Raw genomic sequence first — 14,119 nt, forward strand, 5'->3', positions numbered from 1 at the left:
TTTAATAGTTTGTTCTTTGAATTTTCAAATTTCTGTACCTGAAAACTGATATAAACACTTTTTATTTTGGTCTCTTAATGTCAAAATATATGACTAAACAATGAAAATATTAACTTTTTAAAAAATATGTGTTTTATAATTTATTAAAGGCTAGTGCTTACAGGTGGTTAATTTTAGAACACACGGTCTTCCCATATAAAGGGTTAATATCAGGTTTGTCTGCCATATTAAGAATATTAAATTTAAAAACTGATTAAAAAAAAAACATTTAAAAGGAAAGAGTTTTTTAAGTCATTAAAAACTGCTATAAAAATTAAATGGATTGTATTATAAATAGTAGCTTAGAGCAAAGCAAAAGATTTTGTATTTAAGTAAACGCCATAAAATCAAAACAAACAAGTAAATATTAATTTAAATTATGGTTCAGATTTTATTTTCTTTTAGAATTCGAAAATTCTGGTTAAAATAATTGAGAAGTAAATTCTTTTCTATTAAATTCAAATGTTGGCCATTAGCCAAAATACCGTCGCATTCCCATTCAGAGACATAGACATAGAAAATAAAATAATAATAAGAAAAAAACACAAAAAAAACAAAAACACATATTTCTGACCTCCTCCGTCTATAATTTCATTTTTCTTGTTTGTGTCTGACTGACTGTGTTCATATATACCTAACCTACAACATTATTTTTTTTTTTTTTGTTCTTTTCGAAAACAAATATCAGAGTTGGTTTTAATGGCATAAAATAAACAAGCCACTCCACACCGGAAGTGGTGGTGCCTGCTTTTGTTTGCCTAAGGTAGCGGTAGCCATCAATAAAAATGTCCTTAGTATGAAATTTGGTTTGCTTGTTTTTCCAAAACACATATTCCTTCTTCCTTTACGAAAATAAATACTGTCTAATAAATATTCTTTAAGTGTTTTTTAAGAACAACTTACTTTAGATAAAATATTTGTGTTGATTTAAATTTATTTTTAAATATTTTCCATGCATAAAAGAAAATGTTTTAATCAAACGAATTATTCCTTTTTTATTTTTGAAAGTCAAAACAAAATATCAAATCGCATTATGTTCATAATTAATTTTAGTTTTTTTTTTTGGAATAGTTGATGACGTCGAAATATTTTAATTTACCAGGAAGGCGTAGGAAGAGACATCGTCAGACATTAATTCAGTCATATATACATAACAATAAAGAGATGTTTATTTTTTGTCTAATTTTTGTTATTTTCTTTTTTTTGTGTTTAACAATAATTTTTGTTAATGGTTGGCATTTGAGAATGACGTTGTTGTAGAAAATAAGGAGGGAGCGTTGAAAAGAGATTTTTGTTTTATAAACTTTTTTTTTCTTATTTCGTTGGAATTTTTGCCCCCTGTCTTGAGGATAATAATTTTCTTAACATTTGATTGCTAATGAGAGGTATATTTAGAAAATAATTGAGTCAATAATTAGTTGCAAAAATTTTAACAAAGAAGAAAATAATGAACAAATTTGAATGATTGTTTATTACATTAGTTTGTTTTGGTTTTATTCTTGATTCAAACTGCTTATAGTACAGGTAAAATAGTACATAAAATCAAGAAAAAAAAATTGTTACACTCATGAAACTTGGCAAAAAGTTTGCTTTTGGGATAAGAACCAAGGACAAAAAAGTCTATAAAATAAAGTTGGGTGCCAATTACAGATTTTACTGTCTCTTCGAAAAAACACCCTTTCAAGCAATTTTTTTTATAAAAACTCCTTATTCTTGCTTTCTATCCCAAATTCAACGTTTTCAACAAATTTCATTAGGGTGATCCATAATTTTTGTTTTCACTCAAAAGCACACCCTTTTAACCATGAAATTTTTATAGACACTTTAGAGTCTTATTTCTTATCTCAAAAGTAACATAATTCGTGAATTTCAATAGGGTACCACTAGTACTACTCTAGTATTGCACACTTTTTCAAGTATACCCATATTTTCTTTTATTCGTAATCCCCATTAGAAAGAGAACATATTTATTGAATTTCGTGAGGGTACCTTTTATACCATTGATTTTATTGGACTTATCGCGGATTTTCCCTATTTTCCCAAAAAAAAAACCCTTTAACCTAAAATATTTGTATAGACTTTTTGGGTTCTTGGTTTCTGTTATAAATGCAACATTTTTACTAATTTTTATTGGTGTAACAATTTTTTTCCAGTTTTTGAGGTACTAATTACGAATTTTATCATTTCTTAAAAAAAACACCCTTTCACTCAAGATAATTTTGGACTTTTTATAGATTCTTAATTCTTATACCAACCAAAACTTTTTCACCAAGTTTTAAAACTTAGTAAAATTTAAGTAAGCTGTTATGATACCTTTCTCACACACAACTTAACCTATCAAAAAAACACCCTTTCACCAAAAATAATTTTAAGAACTTTATGAATCCTTTGTCCCTGCTTTATTTTAAAACTTCATCAGCATGTTTTTCACATGGGTTTTGGTTATATTTTACCTGTTGAAGTAAAAAAACAAGCACCCTTGTTTTAAATCAGCAATAACTTTTCTTAGAGCAATTGTATTGACTTTATTTTTATGTCATTAGATTCAGCATCAAAAAATACCTTGAAAACATGTGTCATATCGTCGCTATATTATGGGACTTAGAACAATCAAGAATACTCGGGCTGGTTTTCAAAAGGCTTCTTCCCTGTATTTATTGTTCTATGTCCTTTGAATCAGAATCTTTGATACAAATATAGAAATTTTGAAAACAATAAAATGACCCGTTCTCTTGTCTCTAAGACAGTGTACAACCTCATCGGATTGATCGATTTACTTCAAACTTGGCCTTAAGCTTTTTTTTAAGATATAATCGAGAGATATTTTTGGAATCAATTTTAAGAAACCAAAAATTACAGTTCCTTTCATACACCAATTTTAAAAAAGTTTAATTTGCTTAAAAACTGATCCTTCAATGTTAATAACAAATTAAAACGACATTTCCTTAAAATATTATTTTTGGATAGACAAAAATTTTATTTTGATTTTGTTTTTATTTATTGAAAAATGAATTTTTGGATGACAAGACTTTTTGTTTTATTTTTTTATTTCGGTATTGATTAATATTTTAGAAGCTAAAAAATTGTATACTAACTGAATTTGTTATTTGTTAAAAAAAAATTATAAAATAGATTTTTTTTAAATGGATTCAACGATTTTGGGTAATTTTAAGATAATTTTAATAGGCAATCAAATTTTTAAAATTTTGTCTGTGTGTATCAAATAATAATTTCTTAAAAATAACAATTTTTATTTGAAAAAAAAAACTATTTAAAAAAGTTTGCTACAGTTTTCGAAAACAAAGATTTTTAAAATTATCTATACTAAGTGAACCAATCGAACTATTTATTTTTCCTTAAATACTTTCTTGGAGCTCAATACTCATTTAAGAAGTCTTTTTCCTGTTTTATTTTCTTTTTGTTTTATTTACCAAATTTTTATTAAAAAATTCTAAAATAGATACTTTTTTCATGAATTTCTTTCAACGGACTGATAAAAAAACATAATTCATTAAAAATAATTTTAAAGAACTCCTTGAATTTCTTTTTTTAACTTGAATGATTTTGCATGTGCAGCTATCCGAGTCCTTTTTTTTAAATCAATTCATTGAAACTTTTACCACAACCTTCAAAAGAAATTATTTTCTTATCATGAAATAATTAATTTTTAAAATAAATCATGAATATCCAATTATTTTTAAATGAATTATTTTTATCCTTCTCTTATTGGTGCCAAATTTTCCATTGATTTTGAAGATGCAACAGAAAAAAAAAAGAAAAAAGTGAACTTCTGATGAGTTTTAAAAATTAAAATTGAGGAAAATATGGTAAATTGTCAGAAAAAAATCCTTCTTTATGATTACGAAACATAGCTAGTCTATTTTGGGGTACAAAATATTCATCTATTCCAAAAACAACGTCAAACAAACAATTCTCAGAGGAACTAAAAATCTCCTACACAATTTCCCATTTCTATTCCTTTTGCATTTGAAATATCCTCAAAAAAATAGTATTCCTTTGCAATTTAAACTTCCCAACAATATTTTATTAGATAACTCAATTTCATATCTCTTGCCATCAAAAGTTTTAAAATAAAAAAAAAAAAAACAACTTTCATAGAAACTCACTTTGACATAACTTTAAAGTGCAATCTTCCATATATATATTTTTTTTTCTTCTTTTATTTTAAAGTACATTCCTAATTCAATTCTCATTTCTCTTCTGAATTTTCAAACAAATTTTAATGAAAAAAAACACATTTTCAGTACAAAAAATGTTTTAAGCTCACTAAAATGTTTGACTTTTCCAGAAATTCAAGTTTATAATATTAATGCAAATAAATACGATAAATGTAAATAAAACTTTGCATACCTACAATTTTAATCAAGTAAGAATTCAAATAAAACAAACAAACTAAAATACATACAAATATTAAATGAAATAAAATATCAGTAGTTCACTTGGGCGTATACGTAACATAAAAGTGTGCTTTTTTTAACTCTCCCACTATACTCGTAAAAGAGGTATTTCTGTTATTTTTCTCATTGCATACGATGCACTTTTATTTTGAGGAAGAAGCATCCTTATGGGCCAAACTATATCTACTTTCATCATTTAATATACTCAAAGACATGGACATAAAAAAGGACGAAAAAGAATTCAAAGAGGACTTTAAAAAAAAAAAAAAAAATGCAATAAGAATGAAACAACAGGAAATAAAATGTTATTTATAGGTATACAAAGTATACACAGATACAACAACAACAAGAGATCTCCTTTAGATCCTATAAATAAGAATCCTTATTTTTGTTTGTATAAATTAAAAGCACATCCGATGTAAGAGGAACGCAGAACGCTTGTCAAATAGGGACAATAGGGTGTCTTTTAAAAATATAAACTCTTATTATTCTCTTTTTAAGAGAAAATAATAATTATTACTCTTTAAAGAGCGCATGTGTCTCTCGTAACGGAAATCATTTTCTTTTGCAAAACAGCTGTTATATAACAATAGAGCTCGGAAATGTAAACCATTAGTTTGGTCTGACTGTGTTATTATGTGTGTATCCTTCGGCGGGGTTCCTTCTTGATTTATTTATGTTTTATTTTATTTCTTCTCAATGTACGTCAGCTTTTCAGCCATTGGCCTTCCAACTGCGAGGGATGAGATTCATGCTCATATACATTTTATGAATTCCACTGTGACGATAAAAAATTATAGTTCATTACCTCTTTTTTTCTGTTAATTTAACTTAAAAGTACACATCGAGGATATATTCTAAACAAAATTTTAATAATGATTTGTACATTTAATTACTTTCAGACATGCATGTTGTGTAATTAAAATGGGTGAGGCACACAATGCACTCACTCACAAGTTTGTTGTATGCAATCAAAAAAGAAGGAAAAAAAAATCAACACGAATCTGAGCGGCAAACACGTTAATGCTTTTATCTAGCAGAAATGCTAGTGTAAACATTAACTTGGGAATTCTGAAAGTGGATTTGCGTTCCATACATATTTATCCCTGGGGATGAATTTATATTCTTGTGAATCAAATGAACATTAAAATTCATTACAGAAGAGAGCTTTTTTGTTAAGTGAGATTGTATGATGCTTGCTGTATTGCCGTGGTAGTTTTATTCAAAGTAAAATGTGTTTTGTCGTTGGGCGAAGTAAATAAAGAGTTTTAAATTTTATGTTCTAAACTTTTAAAATAAAGAGAGGAGAGGAAACAATGTTGATTTTTTTATAACATTGTTTCAATATAGGGAATAGTGCATTAGAGTCGATAAATATCTTCCAAAAATTTTGCGTCTTAGAAAACTAAACAGCATCTAACTTACTAGCCCAACTATTGTACCTGGGCGAAACGCATTTAGTTTTCCATTTTCTTGAATTATTCTTTATTCATCGCTTAGAATTCATCATATAAATCAAAAGAGTATGCGATTTTCCTAAAAACAAAAAAAAAATTGAGAAATTTTGGAATGATGTAATTCTTAAAAGGTCAGTGGACAATTTTTAGTAAAATTAGCTCAACTACAAGTTTGTAAAACAAAGTTATTATTAATCTAAAACCTACTTATTGTAAGATTTCTTTTTGAATATCTCATTTGTTTAACATTTCATAGGTTATTCGAATTATTGCTTACTATCATACCTGAGGAACAAACTAAACTCTGTAATACTACGTTGGTTTTCCTTTCAAAATCATTTTTTATAGGAGCAAGCTGCTCAATAGTAAAGTAATTTCTGTAAACAAAAAAAAAAAATAATAAATTTGAATAAGATACAAAAAAATTATAAAAAAAATTGTTAATATATATTTATTTTTTTGTAGAAGTTTGGTGGCAGCATTTTTAAGCTTTTAGCTCCGATTATAGTCTTCCCAATATAAAGAGCTTCATTACATCTTTAGAGCTTATAATTTCTTTTCATGAGATTAAATTTTTAAAGATTTTACTTTTTTTTCTTTTGCAATTGCATGCTTTACAGAAGCTAAAACTCTTGTATCAATATCAGCCTTGATTATTCGGGATTCTTACTTTCAGTGTTTCAGAACAAAAATCTAGATTTCGAAGACTTTCAAAATCTATAAAGTGGAAATTTCCAATATTGACGTTTTTAAATTTCGTTATTTTGATATGATGATTTTTTAAGTTCAGTTTTCTGAAATTGTTGAACTTTAACAATTCAGAATTTTTGATTTTGTGAATTTTGGAATTATAAATTTATGCATTTGAAATTTTTTGACCTTCGGTGTTTTTTCCAATAATAATTCCAAATAAATTTTTTAAAATCAAATAAAAAACAAACGAAGTTTTTTTATTTGCACCTTACTACTGTATTAAATAAAATCTGGATGCATTTCGACGTTACTTATGGAGGAAATAAAAAAAAAAATATATCATTTTATAACTTATGAACTTTGCGGTGAATATATTATCGTTTTTTACTTAAAAAATATTTTCGTGTTCGTGATTTAATTTCCGAATTTTTTGACTCATATTTGACTATACATTATAAAATTTTGGCATTAAATTTTTTGATTTGGCAATTTTAGCAGTGGTGAGTGAGCATCGTTGAAATGAGAAGAATTTGTTTGTTATGTAGCAAATACATCACAGCATTGGTTGACTATTCACGTCTTTAAAAAAATATATATACATATGTACTTGATATCACCAAATTATTTACTCTTGACAGTAACAGTTATGATAAGGTGAAGATTAATTTGGATAAGAAATGTGTGATTTTGTATAATTATTTCTGATCATAGTTTTAAAAATAAAGACTTAAAACTGATGTTTCATTGTAAAAAAAAGATTAAGTAAATTTTTGCTAAATAGACTCGAGAAAAAGTACGTATACGACATAGTGACCCACTAGAAATCAGCTTTTTGTGGTTTATTTTTTTATATTTTGAATCTCTGAATGCAGGATAGAAATTTATTGTGTAAAAAATGGCATTTTGTATGTACAAAATTAAAAAACCATTAAGTACTTGGTAACAAATTTTCAGAAAAATATTGATCTTTCAACTAATATGCAAATTGCTTAAGTGGATTATAGCTTTTGATCGTAGAAAAGGACTGTTTAGTCTATGGCAATTCAAAATTCTAGTCCTTTCAATCAAAACTGACATGATGTGAAAGCCGAGAAAGGTAATTTTCGTCGCACTTATTTTTAATCATTCAAACTGTATGTAAGTCTATGCGTCCGTTTGTTAGTTTGGTTCCATACAATATTGTTTAGCTAGTAATTTTTTCTCATAAACGCCTATAATGGTTTCAGACATATAGTATCATTTTTATTTTTTCTAGTTAATGCTTAGTCGGTTTTCTGAAAAAAAATTTTTTTAAATGTTTCTTACTAACAACATAAATAAGAAAACAATTTTAACTGACACTATCTATGCTACAGAAAATAACATACTCGTAGATATTTTCTTTTTACTTTTCTTCTAAACGCAGTCTATGCAAAACGTTGAAGACTTTTACTTTTAGACTTTAAAGCATTGAATTTAAGTACAATTTTACCAAACTGCAATGATCCACTGTAATATTAATTAACAAAATATTCTAAAAACTAGAAACCAATATTTTTTCTCGCAATTAAAAAAAAAAATACGTATACGCCACAGTGAACCAAAAATTCTTATTTTCTTATGAATAAAGAAACTACTACCACGACAACACTTCTGTATAAAAGCTTTCTCTAACTCCTTCTCTTTAATGAAATAAAAAACACAACTTTTCAACAGGATTCACTCTATAGCACCGCCCTCTCTCTCTCTCCCCCTACACACTCACCCACATAACATAGTACACACATTTGCTCGGTAGAAAAAAACTATAAAAGTATGTACATACTTTTGTGTTTTTTCCAGCCAAAATCTCTTCGATAAAATTGTAGGCGCATTCACTTACCAAAACCGAGTGAAAATACCAAAGCACAAAAAACGTGTACAAGAAAAAAAACAACAACAGAAGGTATAAAAATCCTTGTATCCATCGTCACGGAGAAAATCCAAATTCAGTCTTTTTCCAACTCGGTCCGCTTACGGTCTAGAGCCCAGCAGCTGCCTACAATTTATAAATTCTCTTCGATTAAATTTGTTGTTATTTCCTTTGTTTCTACTTGTAAACTCTTGTTTCCTCTTTAATTTTTTTTGTTTTTGTTTTTTTTTTTAATTTTTTTTTCTCTGCTCGCTTAAATTCGAAGGCGATTTTCATTGCGGGTGTATCGAATCCTTAAGGAAAAAAAAAGGTGACAATAATGTCTGCAACAGTAAAATATCCTTGGGATTTGCAACAAAAAACTACTTGGTCCTTCTTAAAATTGACGGCAGTAATAAACAAATAATAAAATATAATAAAAATCGGTTCAATTTTATCGGTCTACGTCTATCTCTTTTTTACAACCTCTGATAACCCACTCAATTTACGATGTGTGTCGTTGTCGTCTGGTAGCACCAAACCACCACCGACCATATAAAACAACAACAACCAAAACCAACTAAACGACCAACCGACCGAACGTCCTGCCTGCCGTATATTCTTGCTTGATTCTTCTGCTGCAGCTATACAACAACAACAACAAAAAAAAACGGGAAATGTGTGATATAACGTATGTATGATTTTTTTTTTCTTCTTCTACTGAGGCTTTTGTGTATGCAAAATAGAGGAAGAGGACTTTTTTTTTAATATTCTAAAAAAAATTCAAAAAAATAAACAAAAAAAAAAAAAATAAATAAATATAAATAAAAGTGCAAAAAGAAAGCACTTCTCGAAGGAAGTGCGAAAGTCCTGTGTGTGTGCGAATATGTGTGTGTTTGTGTTTAAGTTTGTTTAAGAAAAAGAATCTTTAAAAGAAGACATTGTCGTCATTGGGTTGTTGTGATAAAAACAAAGAAGAAAAAAAAGGACATTTTTCGAAAAGGATATTCTGAAGGAGCGGGAAAAAAAGGTGATAGTCCAGCCCATGGTAAGTCAGAGTACAAAAAATTACTTAATTAGTCCTTATTCATTTAAAAAATGTCATGTTGGTTAGGCTTTGCATGTGTCCTTAACTGAAAAAGGCTTTTAAATTTTTCAGTAATGACAATAAAACGTGTCACATGTAATGGTGTAGCGCAAAAAACGTCAATTTAAATTATGGTGATAGTTTCGGTCTGTTTTTCTTTTTTACAACTTACTTACTCGTGTGTGAGTGCTTTTATTCGTTAATTTCAGAAAAAAAAAAAAAAACAATTTCCATGTCGACACAATTTTTTAAGTCACACACCTTTTAATTTGGAGTGTCAAATTGCGTTACACTTTTGCCCATTTTTGTAAAAGTTTTTTTGCTACCCTCAACAACTCAAACACTTCTTTTACAGGAAGTACCTGTATGATGGGATTTTTTTTTATGTTAAACCTGCATTTATTTCGCGTGACTTTGTGAATTAATTTTCATTTCATTTTGGGGGGTTGATCTCGGAAGAAAGTTGGTTAAACCTCTGTTTTAACTGAAAATGCGTAGGTTTCTATTTTGTTCGTATTTATTTAGGATTGACGTCTATTTACTTTAACTGGGTGCAATTTATTTTCTTTTTTTAGAGTTCAACGTACTAAACACGGCAATGGGGATTGGCTAAACAAATTGTTTATATTATGAAACGCAGTTGGGTAGGTTTTTTTTGGTTGTGTTGATTGATTGTATTAAATCAAAATTTCACCTCAAGCAAACCTTTGAGACTAGAAAAAAAAGAGAGGAAATAAAGAAACAAATGAGAAGCTTTTAATTGTAGACAGGCACGTGTTTTGTTAGAGATGATGAAAAATACTTTGTGATACGTAAAAGAAATGAAAATTCATTTTTTGAAGAAATGAGATCCTCGTTTGAAAAAGAAGCACAGATTCAAACATTGTAAAACAGGTAAAAACAATTTAAAAACTTATTTTTTTTCGGTCAGTAGTTGTTTTTAGTTTTTTTTTTTAAATTGGCAATGTTAGTGAAAATAAGTCAACATTTGCAATTGCATTGAAAATTAGTAGAAATGTCAATTATTACGTTTGTTGAATTGTACCGAGAAGCGAAATGAGTCACCAATTTTTTTGTTGTTTATGATTTTGTCACAATTATTTGTTCCATTCTGCAAAAACTTTTTAAGACATTTGAAGAACTTGGCAGTTGTAATCTTTCTGTACAATTAATAAGAGCAAGTAATTTACCCAAAGTAAATTCACTGCAGTACTTTTTGACAGGTTTTAATCTTTATGTCAGGAAATAGATATTTTTACTAAAATACTGGTCAACAAAATTAAACATATTTTTTGGTTGTATGCTAATTTATTTTAATATTATTTGTAACAGTGTGTGTATGAACAGTTTTTCTTCTTTCAAAGTCTAACTTACCTTGTTCAAATTGAGCTTTTGGTGATGTTGGCTAATTTTTTTTTTTTTTTTTTCAAAAACTATATTATAACAAGGAAAAATTTTTCAACGATTTCAACCAAAAACAGAAATTTCATATAAAATTCCCATCCATTTGTGTGTGGGTTGAAAGTGTTTTAAAAAAATTTCAATTGCTTTTAATAAAAAAAAGTTTAGATCTGGAAATTAATAAGTATATATGTACCTACAGTTAGTTCCAAAATTGAGCGTACACTCATATAAAAATAAGTGTTATGTTATGGGGGTCTATATGGCTGTGGAAATTTCTGGACATTCATTTTCATAAAGGAATGGGTGTTATATAATGCCCGAAATCAGCTTAAGACCCCATCTCAATCACCGGACATCAATCCGATTAAACATTGGTGGGAAGAAATTAAGCGAAGGCTCAAAAACTGCGACCCAAGCAACAAAAACCAATTAAAAGCGAAGGTCACAGAAATTTGGGAAAATATCCCCCCCTCCTTCACAAAAAAAACTTGGATCTTGCAGGCTGTAATAGAGGCTAAAGGTGGCCCTACAAAATATTAAATTTTAAAAAAGTTACCACATTTTAACTTTTTTTTTGTTTATCTTTTGTGACATGTATTTAAACAATTTTTGAGTTTTTTAATTGTTATTCAGCCTTGTTTATTGTTTTTAATAGTTTTTTCTTTAGTTTATGTAAATAACATAAAAGAAATTGAAAACAAGTTACCAAAAACATTGCATTTTCACTGTTAAAAAATGGAAAACAGTAGTTTTCTTGATGGTGTACGGTCAATTTTGGGATTAACTGTATGTATATGAGTTTCAAAATTTCAAAACTATTAAATTTATAATATCTTTCGAAGCTGAAGTCGAATAAATGCAAATGAAGAAAGTCTATTTTTTTTTAGCCAAACCACATGCTTTATACATGGAACTGAATATGTTCTTTCTAAGACAGGGTAAAATTCTAAAATTAGTTGAAAATTTGTAAAACTAGACTTTTAATGCAGGATCGGCAGAAAAGTGTTATTAATAAATTAATAATAGCTTTTCAGATAAATACATGTATTGAAAAATATTCTTATTTACATTTATATGTATACATACATATGCACATTAGGGTGTGTCAAAATGCTAAAGTATGGAATTTTCAAATGTAATAGCTTTTAAAAGTTGCATTACTTATCAAAAATAAATCCTGCGTTTACAATTTTCTTTTTAATTAATATCTTTGGCTCGCTCAAAATATAGGAAGAAATCGAAGAAATTTGAATTTTTAAAGATTTTTGAAATATATGTTTTTGTTTATTTGCGCCGTTTGAATACAAAAACAAATATATTATATCTTTATAAGAAAAAACTTTTAAGCTTATATTTGTTCGAATTTAACACTTAGTAAAAAAGCTACGAAATAATATACGAAGAAAAAAAATCATATTTTCATATAAAATCGTCTTTTTCCTAACAACTTCAACCGATTTCAGCGAGCCAAAGACGAACGATAATATAAATTTTTTTACATATTATTAAACCTTAGACCCTAATAAAACTTTTGACCACTATTACATTGCAAAATTAAGGTACCTACTTTATTCGGCCATACAAAAGTGACACACCCTAATGCACAGCACATGCACATGCAATTTAAAAATTAATTGCTTACTCAGTAGAGTAGCGGAAGTGCAAATACATATAATTGTAAAGAGAATTATTGGTTTAGTTTGGCATTTAATTACAATAGGTAAATGTATGTTCAAAGGTATTTTGATATTCACTGATATTCACGTAAACACTTTTTATTCAAGTTAATTACTTTGAGAATCATCATTATGGTTTTAACAACTATTGCAAGTATACAATAACGAAAAAAATTGGTTAAATATTTTCAATTTTCACTGTAACTCACCTACTTTTTTTGAAGTAAAAATTGTTTAGATTTCATAATACCATACAGCAACCGTTTTTTAAAAGTTTCTTTCACATAAAAGCCTAATTTGTATATACTAAAAAAAAGTATGACTTGTTTTGTTTTTTAAGACTATACTTAATTTATTTAAGAAAACGACCATTGGTAAGAAATATATTACGAAAAATCGTTTTCTTTTTTTTGTGACCCAAAAATTTTAAAATCGGCTAAATTAAAAATTTTTTTAATTTTTCAGTCATCAGTTATTTGATCTTTTAAGCACAGAATTTTTATAAAAACTGAGCATTGAATAGTAATAAGAGTCTAAAACCATTCCTTTGGCCATTATGGTTTTTCAAATTATATTTTTCCAATAACATTTCATATAAATCGAATTTTCTTCAGTATTAGTTTAAACACAAAATGATCTGTCAATGATTTTGCATTAAAAACATTGGTAGTCTGTAAAGTCGGTTTACGGACGGTAATTTGAAGTAATAACGTCATAAAAAATTGAAAATTGTTTGTAAGCAAAAAGAAGAGTACTGGGTTATTTTGGGATTTAGACCCCTAATCTGCTAACTCAACATACATACGTATGGCTGTCTTAAGTTCGATTTGGCGTCATATGACTTGGCCTTTAAGATTAAATTGCAATATATACCACACTGCTAACAAACTCAGGTGTAACGTGAGGATGAGTCATGCTTTTTTGTGAATGCAGCCAGTGTTCAACAATTTATAAAACGTTATCACGGTAAAAAATAAAAAAAAATTAAAAATAATAACCACACTGTGAATTAATCAGCACTTTTCATTTCTTCAGATAAATATAAATATAAGTAATTAATTGTATACATATAGACGCAGATGCATTCAATTTTATAATTGATTGCTTACTCAGTGGAGCAGTGGAAGAGTGCAAATATAATTGAAATAAATTATTGGTTTGATATTTAATTATATAATAAAAATATATTAAAAGGTATTTTTATGTTTATTCATCATGAAAACGGTTTCAACTTGAGTTAATTAATTTGTAATTCTTAAGGATTAAGGTAATTCAGGTACCTGCTTTTTTTTTTAATAATTACAGCTGGTTTACAAATTTATAGAATTCTATAATATAAAATAAACAGAATTTAATTGTTAACTCTAAACTTGTATCTCGTAAAATAGGCAGTTTAAAAAGTATCTTGAAAATTTCTTCCGTGTACTCTTGTGTGTCTGTGTATTTTATTTTCATCAAATTTTATCCTCATATTA

At 27.5% G+C, this 14,119-nt stretch overlaps 1 protein-coding gene across 6 annotated transcripts in view; it reads left to right on the forward strand.

The window, feature by feature from the left end:
* The first annotated feature begins 8,560 nt into the window (after positions 1 to 8,560).
* The window catches only part of LOC129918264 (protein phosphatase Slingshot), a 72,081-nt gene continuing 66,522 nt past the window's right edge, over positions 8,561 to 14,119 (forward strand). For 4 of the 6 annotated variants that reach the window (XM_055998701.1, XM_055998703.1, XM_055998704.1 and 1 more), the window contains exon 1: positions 8,562 to 9,525. The gene's annotated coding sequence lies outside the window, so the exon portion shown is untranslated. Of the gene's footprint in view, positions 9,526 to 14,119 lie in introns of all 6 variants that reach the window. The other 2 variants (XM_055998698.1, XM_055998699.1) reach the window with 1 other exon arrangement.

This window comes from Episyrphus balteatus, chromosome 4, assembly GCF_945859705.1.
Source record: "Episyrphus balteatus chromosome 4, idEpiBalt1.1, whole genome shotgun sequence".
NCBI classification, from domain to species: Eukaryota; Metazoa; Arthropoda; class Insecta; order Diptera; family Syrphidae; genus Episyrphus; species Episyrphus balteatus.